Here is a 12,750-nt window from a genome sequence, read left to right as displayed (position 1 = left end):
TCATTTCATCTTTAAGTCGGTGCATCGAGAGATACGCTACGAAGCTCCCTGACTGGTAACTTCGGTATTGTGTTATGGCCTTCCGAAGGTGTTTCTTCTCTCAAGACCTTCGGCGACGAAGCAGCCCCCAAAAGTAGCCCCTTCACGGTGCCAGGTCGTTTTTCGTAACGAACTCGACCCGTGAAAAATTCTTTTAGGCTTTGGAATGCCGAAGGTCCGAAAAACATCTTCCTTGAGCTCGTTGTCAAGAAACGATTTAAATATTCCCAGCGCAATGTGGTCCCACCACAGGGCGGGTACGCATGATCTGGTGTTTCCTCTTCTCGCGCCCTATGGTCCACCATCCAGTGAACACGGGCGGCTATTCGGCGGGTGTAGGTAGCTTGACGATTCACCTTCCGACCTGCGGCACTATATAAACAGACGGGTAGGTGTGAAGTTACCACAACATTCATTACTATCGTACTGTTGTGCTGCTGAAATATTTGACCATAGCCGAAGCTTATGCTTCGTATTCTCAGTTAAAGCATCACCTTGTTTTTAGCTTCGTCAAAAGAGAGAGAGAGCTTCGGCAAAATCAAAAAGTAATCAACTTCATCAAAACCGGAAGAGTTTTAGCATCAAATGGCTAGGGTGCGTTCAACTGCAAGGGTGACTCGTGAGGGAGAAGAGACCGAGGTCACCGAGACGACACTAATTTCTGAAGTCATGAAACGATCGGGTCTAGTTGTGACAGAGGGAACTACTGACGAAGGTGCACCTGCTGCCGAAACCGAGCAGGCAGATATTGAAGAGGGCGATACTAGTGAAGAAGAGATTGATTATAACACCATTATGCCATCCAAGCCCAGCCATTTAGATTTTGGGAAGTCAACTGTCTCCGAAGCTGATATGCCCATGATGACGAAGCTAGGCTACTTCGGGGAAGCCAAAAAGGAGTTGATTCGCTTTGGCGGGGAAGAGACCATCCCAAAACCAGAAAATGATGAAGTGGTAGTTTTTGAGAGCTTCTTCAAAGCAGGGTTGAGGTTTCCTATGCACAGAATGATTGCAGATGTGTTGGAAAATTTTGAGATTTATCTTCATCAGCTGACTCCTAACGCTATCGTTAGGCTCACCTTTTTTATCTGGGCTCTTCGAAGCCAAGGAGTGGAACCACTTGCTGAAGCCTTCTGCTAGGTGCACGAACTTCACTATCAGACGAAGGCTAAAGAAGATGGATTGCACGAGAACTTTGGCTGTTATAATTTTGCATACCGCAAAGACATGAAGACATTGCTAGTCAGCTACCGCACCAAGTGGCCAACCTGTTGGAAGACTGAATGGTTCTATGTTAAGATAGATGAGCAAAAGGAGAAGCTAGTTCAGAGCCCGCTGAAGCTAACCTTCGGGTTGACTAGGCCTCAGTGCAACATGACGCCGGGGGAACCAAGCTCGGATGCTGTGGGCGAATTTAGAGTTATATCTGAACATATTGGTACTAGGGATTTAGTTCAGGAATACCTAGCCAACAGGGTATTCCCAACGCTAAAGGAATGGGGTATGTCGAAGCTTAAAGGTGAGAAGAAGAAGAATGAACTCGTTCGGCTGCCCTATCATTTTAAGTTCAAGAAACACTTCAAAGAACCCTGCCAAGAATGGTTGGACACAATTGAAGTTATGTGCAACGAAATCCTGGGCAACTATATGAAAAAAGAAGATCAATTGCTGACTGCAGCCTTCGGCACCCGACCGAAGCGAAGGTTGAATCGGCTGATAAATGTCCTGAATTTTGAATATCCTGACTATGAGCGATTGAACAAGGGTGCCGAAGGGCAAAAAAGTAAAAGAATTGTTAGCGTTCTGGGTAGAGAAGCTGCTAGAATGGTGAAAGAGGATGAAGAAATTCTGAAGAAGAGAAAATTTAGCCCTGAGCCGAAGGTAGTTGCTCCGAAGAAAAGGAAAGCTGCGGCTACGAAGCAAAAAGCGACTGATATAGAGGAAGAGACTCCTTCAACACCTTCTGCTGCCGACGTGGAAGAAATTCTAAAGGTAATGACTAAATCTTTGCCTATCAAGCTAAGTCCACTGGGGCCACATCTGACGAAGGTTTTACAGAAGGAAAAGGAGCCCTCGATAGCGAAGAAGCTTGCTGGGTCGAAAAAATGGAGAATTATTCATGTGATTGAAGCCATTCAAGAAACACCACCGCTGGCCTCGACATCAAAAACACCAGCTGTCGAGAGCGCTACTGCTGCCGAAGCTAGAACTGCCGAAGCTTCAACGGCCGAAGATACAAATCTAGAGAGCACATTTTCTGATATTGATAAAATGCTCCTGAATATGGCCGCGAAAGAAGCTGCTACAGCCGCTGAAGAGACCCTGGCCACAGTGCCTGGAAAAGAAAAGGAGAAAGCCGAAGATACTTTGGAGGAAAAGGACTTCGATTTCCAAAATTAATTGGTCAGGAGTTATCTGAAGCTGAGAAAGAAGAGTTAAAAGATTATGCTATATCTTGTGGTTACAAACCAGGAGCGCTGCTCTTCGGCAGCATTGACGATGAAAGCTTAGGTTGCCTCCGAGACCGAACTGGAGCGAAGGTTATCAGTACTCTGTCGAAGAGTATTGGTTTCCCGAAGCTTGAGGCCGATATCAGCTGCTACCGACGACAGCATATCGTCAGTAGTTTGTTCTATTCTAATTTCAAGGTAAAAACTTTTCTTCGGCTTTGCATTGTTTTAACAACGAAGGAGTTTTCTGACGAAGGTTGTTTTTGCACAGAGTATGCTATTAAGTAAGGCTTTGAAGATGCAACAGGACCTTGAAGACAAAAAACATGAGGTTATAATTGAAGGTTTAGAGAGCAAAATAAAAGATCATGCAGCTGCTCTTGAAAAGAAAGATTTCGAACTTCAAACAGTGGAGGGTTTGCTGGCAGAAGCTGAAGCCAAAATTGCAAAATTGAATAATGAACTCCTCTCAAAGTCGGAAAGCTTCGAACAAGAAAAGCAGAAATTTGATGCGAAGTTTGAGGCTGAAGTCGAAAAGAGTTCAAATTTGCAGAAATCACTGAAAGATCTTCAAGATAAATGTCTAGACTTCGGCAACTGATGCGTGCAACGGCTAAAGCAGGTTTTCAACTCGATTGGAGCCAGCTCTGAGAAATTCAATCCTTCGGTTGAAGACCTGCCAGGAACCTTCGAACACATTGAGGGAGAAGTTGATGCTCTTGATGAAGTTATAGCTGGACACAACGATTTCTGTGCCCTGCTAGCTTCTCAGGGCACAGCTGTTGCCTTCATGAAATCTGGTTGCACGCATGGGAAAATTGTTAATAGACCAAACTTCAGCTTATCACTGGCAGATTTAACTAATATCCGCAGCCTGGCTCGAAGCATAGGAAATAGATTCATAACGCAAATCTGGACGAAGGGCGGGCGAAACATGGCTTGCGATGAAGCTCGAAGCCACCTTAAGCTGGTAAGAAATTTGTGCCTGTTGCTTTACCTTCTCCTTGACATTTGCACTTTTCTCATACCGCTTTGATATGTACAGGATGACGAAGCTGAGGAACAGTGAGCCGAAGCTTGACAGGTGATCCGAAGCTTAATGATGATGAAGCTGAAGACCTTGCTGCGAAAAAAACTCTAGAAAAAATCTTGTATTATCCTTGTAAAAAATATTGTAATAGAAAAAACTTATTCTGTAAATTTGTCCATACCTTGTAATATATTTCTACCTTTTCGTCCATGTATGAACTGCTTTGATGTGGACGAAACTTGTATTTTTTGAGCCGAAGACGAAAAACACCTTCCCTTCTTTTCGTACACAACGAAGCATGAAACTGCTTCTTTTCTTTTTGCTGAAGCCTTATCCTTATAGCCGAAGCATCTGCCTGTGTCTGTATGATATGATGATGATGATCCTATGTATGTCTAAATGAATGTTTATGAATGCAATGTATGATGTAATGTGACGTGCAAATGAATGTCCAAACACACACATACGAAGTCACAACCATAATCTTCATTCCCTTAGGAATGACTGAAGTCTCTTTGCCGCTTATTTTTCGGCTTCACCGCTTATTTTTCGGTGTAAGTTCTGCATCCCCTTAGGAACGTCTTTTGAACTTCTTCGCCTTCTATTTCGGCGGTATTCACGTTGACTTTTCGTGCTTCGCCTTATATTTCGGCGGTATTTGGCTCTGCATTCCCTTAGGAACGACTTTTGAGCAGAAAACTTACGCTGCGCTCCCTTAGGAACGACTTTTTTGTAGCTTCGTCGTGCTCTGCATCCCCTTAGGGACGACTTTCAAGCTTCTCCCTGTTTTTTCCTTTTTTCTCTGCACTCGATGGTGCATGCTCAGATTTTACATTTACATATTTTGGGGGATTTTGCTCTCGTAGAGCTGAATAAGAGAGGAAAAATTACAAACTATGGCACCATTAAAAACCGTTCTCCCCCTTTGGAAAGGAAAAGGGTGTCATAGGAAAAATGAAAAAGATTACATCGAGTTACACATAATATTGCCGAAGCTCATCCGCATTCCAAGATCTAGGAATGTCGTTGCCGTCCATATCCTTCAATCTGTAAGAACCGGGTCTTGACGAAGATACCACCAGAAAGGGTCCTTCCCACTTTAGCTGTAACTTGCCTACTGTGTCTAGATTGGCCACTCTTCGAAGTACCAAATGCCCTGGCTTAATGTTTTTTAGCCGAACTTTTCTATCACGCCATTTTATTGTTTCGGCTTGGTATTTATTGATATTCTCCACAGCCTTAAGTCTAGTCCCTTCTATAGCATCTTTTGCCACAGAATAATCAGCTTCGTCCTCTACCGAAGCTACTGTTCTAATTGACCCTACCTTAGCTTCTTCTGGGGTTATAGCTTCGTCACCAAACAATTACTTGAATGGTGTAAAACCTGTTGACCTTGATATTGTTGTGTTGTGGCTCCACACCACTTTAATCAACTCATCTGGCCACTTTCCTCTGGGCTGATTGAAGATTAACTTCATTATTCCCGTCATTATAATGCCATTTGCTCTTTCGACAAGTCCATTTGACTCTGGATGTTTGACTGATGCAAAATGAATCTTCATGCCAATCTGATCATAGAATTCCTTGAAAGCTTCGGCATCAAACTGTGTTCCATTGTCTACAGTGATAGCCTTCGGCACGCCGAAGCGACAAACTATGTTTTGCCAGAAGAATTTCTGGACTATGACCGAAGTTATTGTGGCCAAAGGCTTCACCTCAATCTACTTGGAAAAATATTCTACCGCCACCACAACATATTTTAAATTGCCTTGTGCTAGTGGAAGTGGGCCTAGCAAGTCGAGGCCCCATCTTTGCAACGACCAAGTGGGCTGTATTAACTGAGTGAGAGATGAAGGTTGCTTCTGGTCTCTTGCACATTTTTGACAGCCTTCACATTTTTGGACTAGCTCTGCTGCATCCGAAGCTGCCTTCGGCCAGTAAAATCCTTATCGAAAAACTTTTCCTAGCAAGGGACTAGACCCAATGTGAGATCCACATAGACCTGCGTGTATCTGTTTCATTAATTCAATACCTTCAGCTCTTGATAAACACTTGAGGAGTGGGGAACAGACTACATGCTTATATAATTCCCCTTCTATTATCTCATATGGTCTTGTCCTTGCCTCCATTCTCTTGTTATAAGCTTCGTCACTTGAAAGACAATTGCCTTGGAGAAAAGATATAATTTCAGTCCTCCAATCTTCACTGTGTACTGGAGAAATAGTAAGTACTGTTCTCTCCATGAGTTCAACTTAAGGTGCTTTTATTGTTTCAAAAAATACTTCCGAAGGTAAAGGGAGCCCCTGAGCCGTCGATTTGGCTAGCAAATCTGCATGCTCATTTTCACCTCTTGGAATATTCTTGACAGAAAAACCTTCGAAAGAAGCCTCCAACCTTCGAACTATATCCAGATATCTTTCGAGCTTCAGATATCTTGCCTTGCTATTTTTGTCCACATGGCCAGAAATAACTTAAGAGTCAGTCTTTAGGATGACCCTTCTTATTCCCATTGCCCTTAACTTTCGAAGCCCCAATAGAAGTGCTTCGTACTCAGCAATATTATTTGTGCAACTGAAATCCAATTTCGCTGCATAACATGTTTTGACTTTTGAAGGTGCCACTAGGACCGCAGCTGCTCCTGCACTGAAGGTTCCCTAAGAACCATCGCAGAACACTGTCCAAGTTTCTGTATCTTTGTTTATTTCTTCTTCGTGAGCCCCTGGCGTCCAATCAGCGATGAAGTCTGCTAACGCTTGGAATTGGATTGAAGATCTATGCACGTAGTCAATGGTGAATTCATTAAGCCCCGCGGCCCACTTTCCAATCCTTCCAGTAGCTTCTCTGTTCCTCATAATATCCTTCAGAGGCTGTGATGAAGGAACAATTATATGGTATGCATGAAAATAATGCCGAAGCTTCCTGGAGGCCATTAACACAACATACAACACCTTCTCCAATTCTGTATAGTTTTTCTTTGATAAATTTACAACTTCGGACACGAAGTATACTGAGACTTGCTTTTTAGTTTGCCCTTCAAGCTTCTCCTGTACAAGCGCCACACTCACTGCAGAGTGCAAAGCTGCCACATACAATAACAATGAAGCCCCTGGCACAGGTGGAGTTAATGTTGTTAGATCAATCAAGTATTGCTTCAACTCTTCGAAGGCTTTCTGTTGAGCTGGGCCCCATTGAAAAACTTCGGCAGACTTTAGTACTCCAAAGAATGATAAGTTTCTTTCTGCTGATCTAGATATAAATCGATTCGAAGATGCCAGTCTTCCTGTCAGCCGTTGGGCCCCCTTCTTTGTGCTTGGCGGCTCCATACGAAGGATAGCTTCGATCTTGCTTGGGTTAGCTTCGATCCCCTTTGTTGAAACTAGACAGCCAAGGAACTTGCCCTTCTTCACTCCAAAGACACATTTTTCTGGATTTAATTTCAGGCCAGCTTTCCTAAAATTAGCAAATGTTTCCTGCAAATCAGTAATATGATTTTCTTGCTTCGTGCTTTTTACTATGATATCATCAACGTATGTTAGCACATTTCTGCCTATCTGAGAGTGAAGGACCTTGGCTGTCATTCTGCTGAAGCTTCCTCCAGCATTCTTGAGCCCCTCAGACATCCGAGGATAGCAATAGGTGCCACTGGGAGTTATGAAGCTAGTCTTCGGCTCATCCTCCTTCTTCATCCACTGATGATATCCGGAGTAACAATCCAGCAGACTCATAAGCTCTGAAGAAGCTGCTGCATCTACAAGAGAGTCTATTCTTGGTAATGGAAACTCGTCCTTTGGACAAGCCTTTTTAAGATCTGTGAAGTCAATACACATTCTCCATTTGCCATTGGCCTTCTTCACCATAACAGTATTGGCTAGCCACTCTGGATATTTTACCTCGCTGATGACACCAGCACTGAGAAGTCTTTTTACTTCATTCCGAGCACCTTCGGCTTTATCATCAGACATTTTCTGGAGCCTTTGCTTTTTGGGCCTGAAGGATGGATCGACATTGAGTGAATGTTCAATGACGTCCCTATTGACACTACAGAGATCATTGGCCATCCATGCAAAAACATCTTTGTTGTTGAATAAAAACCTTATCAAAGTTTTCTCCTGCTCTTCAGATAATTGAGACCCCAACAATACCTTCTGCTCTGCTATGTCTTCACATGGAAGCATGGGCTTCGGCTGATCAGCCGAAGCAGCCTTCTCTCTTCTGTACTTGTACTGTTCATAAGCTTCAACTCCATCTATATTGTGGATCGCTTTTGAGTCTGTCCAATTTCCCTCAGCCTTTCTGGTAGCTTCCTGACTTCCATGAATAGCAATGGGCCCTTGTTCCATAGGTATCTTCATGCATAGATATGCTGGATGAAGAATTGCTTCGAAAGCATTAAGTGTTCCACGACCAATGATTGCATTGTAGGGGTATTCCATGTCAACAATATCAAACACAACATGTTCAGTCCTTGTATTGTGGACAAATCCGAAGGTTACTAGCATTGTGATCTTGCCAAGTGCTACAATCTGTCTTCCTCCGAAGCCACAAAGAGGGTGTGTAGCATCATGAATCTTGTCCTCTGGCTCTTGCATCTGTCTGAATGCCTTAGCAAATTTGATATCCGCTGCACTGCCTGTATCAACCAGAACATTATGAACCAGAAATCCCTTGATGACACAAGAAATGACAATAGCATCATTGTGAGGATAATCATTGAGCTGAAGATCCTCCTGAGAGAAGGTGATTGGGATGTGAGACCATTTTGATTTGATGAAGGGCCCCTGCACCCCAACATGATGTACCCATCTCTGAGCCTCCTTCTTCTGCTTCTTGTTGGCCGGTTCTGAGCATGAACCGCCTGTTATCGGGAGCACCAGCTTCATAGCCGAAGCAACTTCAGCTTGATTGTTGAACGAAGCTATCAGCTCAAAAGTGGAAGTGAGTTCACCAGAGGTGGGCGCCAATGTTGGGGACTTGTTCTCAAATGCTATGAATTAAGAACAAGGCAACATAAAATGTCAAATGTTAATGCCCTTTGTCATTCGAAGCATTATTTCCCTTAGGATATAACGATCTTCGGACGAAGGTTATGAAGGTTATACCTTCATAAATTTGACATGTATAACCAAAGGATGAAGCTTATAAAAAATAGGAAAATAATATAAATAATAATATAATAGCATAAACATTTATTATTGAACTAATCTTGAATACATGAAAACAATATCAAATTACATTTGTACCTTGAGCTTAACAGGAGACCAAGGCAAGAGTAAGATGCGAAAAAGTGTGAACAGTACGGAGTACTGTTCATCTATTTATAGGCACAGGACGCAGCCTGTGAGAAATTACATTCATGTCCTTTACAAATGGTTACAATCATAACACAGGTTGTCATGGGCCAGTTGGTCATTTCATCTTTAAGTCGGTGCATCGAGAGATACGCTACGAAGCTCCCTAACTGGTAACTTCGGTATTGTGTTATGGCCTTCTGAAGGTGTTTCTTCTCTCAAGACCTTCGGCGACGAAGCAGCCCCCCAACAGACACCACAACCAATATTCAGTCTCCGTTGCCCCTCACTTCTATTCACATACACAGGTGAGAGTAGCAGGAGTGATCTTCGTTAGTTTTCAAATGAAAGCCTGAACTCAATTACCTTAGGCCTGCTACCCCATCAACACACCTCCCTGTTAAAACCCCTGGTATCTCACAATTTCATATGGTACAGACCAAAGGTTCTTAGCCAAAGTTATACTCCAACTTTAGCTTTACCAACTTGGTATAACAGTCCATGATTGAAAACATTCAGAGCAAATTCTATTGTACCCCAAAGTTACCCCCACACTAAACTGTTATTTCAGCTAACTGAATAAAATTCAGTCACAAAGTGGAGCTCAACACACTAGAATCTAGTTTCAGCCTTCTGTACTAAGTCTGGGATCCAAAAACCTGACAGCCTATGTTTGAGCAAATTTCACACCTAGTTCTAGGCAACCAATAGTGGTGAGTTCAAGTAGTAAATGGTGTGAGCTTCACTGACCTGAGATGATTACGGAACAAGCTTCATACAGGCTAACAACTCCCTAGAATGTTCTGGCTATGGTGTGGTGAACTTGGTGGCTGTGGTCATCACAAACACAGGAAGACAGCGCACACAGCTCTGGACAGTGCCAACTTGGTGGCAGTGGGAGAGGAGCTCTGTCTTGCAATACACATGAATCCCTCACACCACTGCAAGCTTTGGCTAGAACACCAAGGCAGAGGGAAATCTTCACCGAACCAGCACTTAAATAAAGGGCAGGAAGGCAGACGTCTTCAGGTTTAGCTATCCTAGTGGTGAAGAGTTCCAAGGTGACAGCACAACAGGGACTAACACATGTGGCTTTCATGCTCAACAACCACACCAGCCACGACTTAGCTCAAATATCTACTTTGTCCAGTTATTCAAATAGAGAGTAGAGCAGATAAGGGCTCACTGTCCACAAATATCCAACCAATCCACTGAATACAGATAGAAGTAAAGACAGACAAAAACTCTACTGTGGTAGGCTCAAACAGGTGCAAAACTAATATTTTTCTGCAGAGGGGGACTGAATCTCGAGCCCCATACTGCCCACCCCAAGTCTATCTCAGTTTGTGCACATAAGTGGAGGACAGCAGGGATGTGAAGATCTTTCTTCAGATTTCTGTTGCAACTCCCAGTACCTGTTGAACTCTAATCTCTCCTTGTTCACCTCCTTCAATCCCACGATTTCCCATAGTAACATGGGGAGCATACTTACTAAAACTGGTCGATTAAACAACCCTCTACCAATTCTTCATAAAGACTTCAACCTTAAACCCCTTGGATCAGACACCAAACAGCTCCAATACTAACAAAAAATACTAGAACACAACTTTAGAGACTGAATCGAGTTCAGAATTTCCTAGACTGACAACCTGACTTGGAGCAACACTTTCTGCTAATTCCTGATGGCAACAGGCTGATTTTGGTTCATAGAATATGCTCACCTAACACAGCTCTACAAGTTTGTTGTAGTAGCCTAAGGCAAGATGCCCCTAATTCAAGAGTTATGGTGCTCCAAAGTTGGGCAAACCTCACTGAAACACAGTTTCAGTTTAACTAAAACAACCCCTACAAAGTCTGACAGAGAGAGTTTGAGGGTATTTTACTCCCAAATTCATATAGCACCAAACCAACATCACTGAAGTGAATTTGTTCTCCTATATAAGGCCTTTCAGTTTACTAGAAATTACTAACCCAACTCTCCTTGGTTTAATTACAATAGAGCTCCAATGGTGGGTAAAACTGACTGAAACTGCTAGCAACAATCAACTAAATCAACATCTCTCCATCCTGACAGCACAACTTGGAACAACCTTTTCTCCTAGGTTTATGTGGAACCAAGTCCAACCCTGTTTATGAAACTTGTTCTCTGTGCTATGGGCTCCAACGTTGCTATGAAAACTTTAGTCTAAAACTACTTGGATTGATCACAAATGATCTCCAAATTTGGCACCATTTACTGAATTACAGTTTTTGTTAACTGAACTAATTTCAGTCACCAACAACTCAACAGCCCATTTTCAGTCAACTAGCTCCAAAGTAAGGTACAATCACTCACCCTTAAAGAAAGTCACAATCACTGAAATTCAGACTTATATACTATTCCAAATCTGAAAATTCAGAATTCAGCCACCTAGCTGACAGTCCAAATTTGAGCAGCTGTTACTCCAACTTTTGTATAGGATCATGTCCCTCACCCTTAAAGAAAGTTATTCAAAATCATATAGTATTCCTTTACTCTACAAACATCACAGCCCAAAACCTTATAGAATACCCACAAATAGGCTTCCAAACTGCTATCAAAACACTGAAACTCGGTTTCAGTTACTGTTTTCAATCTGAAAATTCAGAAATACAGCAGCACCACTTGGAACCACTCTTTTTTCTGGGTTCCAAATGTTTATAGGGGCAAGTTGCTTAATAAAGTTTATACACTTATAGTTCCTCTACAAGTTTGATATAGTAACCATTAACCAAAACCTCTTGGATTCCAAACTACAATGGCCCAAAGTTTGCTCCAATTGCTGAAATACTTAACCAAACTTATACTCCTCATGTAGCTCTATGACTTTGTTATAAGGACCATCTTCAAAATGCTTATAGATCAGAATTTATAAGGGTTCAAAGTTGGCTAGTTTATATTAATTTCAGAAGTTCCAATTCGAACCAAAAACTAAATTTCTGCAAATTACTCCAAATTCTTCCACACAACTTGGGAATCTCCAAATATAAAAGTTGTTCACCATTTCCAAACTCTACAACTTTGGCACTTTGAATTTTACCCAATTGTCTCTAGATTTTGAATTCCACTTTTGGGGCAAATTTAGGGTTTCAAATATGGTTCCTTCTCATCTAGTGATTTACCAACTCAATTGATCCTCCTAAAAGATGAGTGTTGGGGACTTGTTCTCAAATGCTATGAGTTAAGAACAAGGCAACACAAAATATTAAATGTTAATATCCTTCGTCCTACGAAGCATTATTTCTCTTAGGATATAATGATCTTCGGACGAAGGTTATAAAGGACATACCTTTATCAATGCGATAGATGTTAATATAAATATAAGTATACGAAATATAAGAGGCAACATATTCAGTCATATAACATTATTGACTCATTATCATTATATTATTCTGAAAAGAGAGAGACAAAATTGAATTACAAAAGGTACCTTCGGCTTGATGGAAGGTAAAAGTACAAGCGTGACGCAAAAGCAAATACCATTCAGCGTGAACAGTACAAGAGTACTGCTCATCTATTTATAGGCACAGGACGCAGCCTGTGAGAAATTACATTCATGTCCTTTACATTTATTATTGACTTATGGCAATTCTATGAGGACTAGATAGCCTTTTCCCCTTTAAGTCGGTTCCTTTTTCTGCTATTTAGCCGAAGCTCCCCTACGCGTAGCTTCGGAGCAACTCCAACCTTCATCACGATCATATTTTTTACATCATGCATGCTTTTAGCCTGAACCCGAAGGTACCTGTTCATATGTCACACTTGGAAGATATTGTTAAATCACGTTTTTCAGGACCTTCGGAGGACAAAGGCCCCCAACAGTAGCCCCTCGCAGTATTAATTTGTTTATGATAGTGAATTCAGACTGCGACATGGACGAAGGCCTTAATCCGAAGGTCCGAAAAAACACCTTCCCTTTGCTAG

The 12,750-nt window shown here is 42.1% G+C and overlaps 1 long non-coding RNA gene across 1 annotated transcript; it reads right to left on the bottom strand.

Annotated features, from left to right (window-relative positions):
- Window positions 1-8,678: 8,678 nt before the first annotated feature.
- Window positions 8,679-9,783, bottom strand: LOC118473324 (uncharacterized). The gene is made up of 2 exons (XR_004852662.1): window positions 9,558-9,783; window positions 8,679-9,099 (listed from the first exon to the last, which is right to left on the bottom strand). It is a non-coding gene; the product is annotated as an uncharacterized lncRNA (long non-coding RNA).
- Window positions 9,784-12,750: the final 2,967 nt, after the last annotated feature.

The sequence above is a fragment of the Zea mays genome, chromosome 9 (genome assembly GCF_902167145.1).
Source record: "Zea mays cultivar B73 chromosome 9, Zm-B73-REFERENCE-NAM-5.0, whole genome shotgun sequence".
NCBI classification, from domain to species: Eukaryota; Viridiplantae; Streptophyta; class Magnoliopsida; order Poales; family Poaceae; genus Zea; species Zea mays.
This window is presented reverse-complemented; position numbering and strand designations above follow the sequence as displayed.